This window comes from Dendroctonus ponderosae, unplaced genomic scaffold, assembly GCF_020466585.1.
Source record: "Dendroctonus ponderosae isolate FM_Combo_2020 unplaced genomic scaffold, Dpon_F_20191213v2 Dpon_F_20191213_3, whole genome shotgun sequence".
NCBI classification, from domain to species: Eukaryota; Metazoa; Arthropoda; class Insecta; order Coleoptera; family Curculionidae; genus Dendroctonus; species Dendroctonus ponderosae.
In genome coordinates, this window is record NW_026018508.1 from 13,123,006 (window position 1) to 13,124,864 (window position 1,859).

The 1,859-nt window shown below is 40.6% G+C and overlaps 1 protein-coding gene across 1 annotated transcript in view; it reads right to left on the minus strand.

Moving 5' to 3' along the window:
• The window catches only part of LOC109537468 (LIM domain only protein 3), a gene marked incomplete in the record, with an annotated part of 83,888 nt that extends 83,126 nt beyond the window's left edge, over positions 1–762 (minus strand). Inside the window, 1 exon segment of the mRNA XM_048664927.1 lies at positions 712–762.
• Positions 763–1,859: the final 1,097 nt, after the last annotated feature.

Genomic DNA, 1,859 nt, shown 5'->3' on the forward strand with positions numbered 1-1,859 from the left:
ACAGGGGATCCAGTAGTTGAACCAGTCTTAGTCGGAAAGCACGGGAGATCACTTCGTCCACTGCCTCATCGCCTTTGATAATGTCCACCGCAGTTGTGGACGAAACGTCCGGAAGAAATTTACATGGACCACGGCTTCAAAGCCCGAAAAACAATTCTAAATGTGATTTGACCGGCCGTGAAAGCGTTCGTAGTTCTGGTTAAAGTTCCATTAGTACTGGATTGAAAGTCATCGATTCGTTTGCTGTGCAGTGATTTGGGGGAAGAATTTCGAAATCCGAAGATCGATTAAGCAGATGCGCAAAACCAGTAACACTTTAAATGATGAGAGACCCAATAAATGTGAAAAGGAATTTTTGCCATTAAACAGCATAAGACATAAACAAGTCGAAAGAAGACACATGACAACAGTAAATTAAGAAGCCAATCATCGCGGCATGCAACAGCACCCTATGCTGATCCGTAATCAATTTAATTTAAAAGCGAATTTAATTTCAATTTATCATAATATCCTGCCTTGTTCTGCGTATTATAAGACTATCGTAATGATGATTCGGCCGCGGTTCATAATTATTACGGCTTTATCGCCGTATAAATTAATCATGCGATTAATTGTAAAGCTTAATAAACGATTTCGATCTGTTTCCAGTACGAGGATCGATCATAACTTAATTCATTATTATACAGCAAAAGTGTAAAAACAGTCACTTACCCAGCTTATGAATGGGCCACAGCTTTAGTTTCTGGCCTGGAGTATTTCTTACTGTATCTGAAACAAAAATTGGCACAGTAGAGATTAGTTAAAACAAGGGGTGTAATTAAAGGGCGGCGGCAAATGCGGGCTGGTCCAATTCAACAGGAGCATTTTCCACGTTGTGATTGCACCTGCTGTTGCAGAATGTCTTCCATATCGGAAATAGCAACTACCGCCCAACCCTTGTAGCAGTTAGTACCTAAACGCCAATATATGGGTCTTTAGTAACGAGTACAGGCCCCTTGATTGCATTCTGTTGTCTTGAGCAAATTGATTACAGTTCAAATTAAAGTTTTTGCCTGTCGTGATTAAACATGCACGAGTGGGTCCGGCAATCGGTCTATACCTACGTGTATGCGAACGACGCGATGCCTGGTCGGTTTTAATTACAAACTTGCCCGTTCACAATGCCTCTCATCTAATTCAATATGTTAGTTATTTTATATTGACTAATAACTTTCGATATCGAGGGTTAATTGGATTGCTACCGGGGCGGTTCGGTTTGTTTCGCCCTCCTGATCAGCCAAGTTCACATTTCATGTGCCTTTGCGACATGGAAATTGCCCTGATACGACCAATGTCGGTTCTCCAATCAAAATCAATCGAACTAATGTCACGCAAGATCGAATCTCCTGGCTACTAACCGGACAAACAAAAGCTGAAATGTGCGCGTCATAAATTCTGTATCCGCATCAAAATCGGTAATAAATCGAATAATCGATTTCCATTTTAAAGAATGGCTCCAAAGCATTAATAATGTAAAAGATCCAGCGGCATTCTATATTGACGCCACGTTATCTGCGTGAAAACAATACAGCATCCGCTATAAATCCCTGACTACGACTTTAATTCTAGGTCGAAAATGCATCATTATTTATGCGATTTGCGGTATCGATACCAATAATGTCCTGGTGTCTGACAACGTGGATTTTCGGTAATAAACTGACCGGTTTGAGAAAAAATTCCGGGCTATTCAAGGGGCTGAAGCAAAAAACAATTCATTAATCATTTCCTACTCAAAATATTTCTCTGGTTGTCTGAAGAACCATTTTCAGACCAAAAATACCCGGATCCAGTCATGCCCTGGGCACTCTCTCTTAAAAACC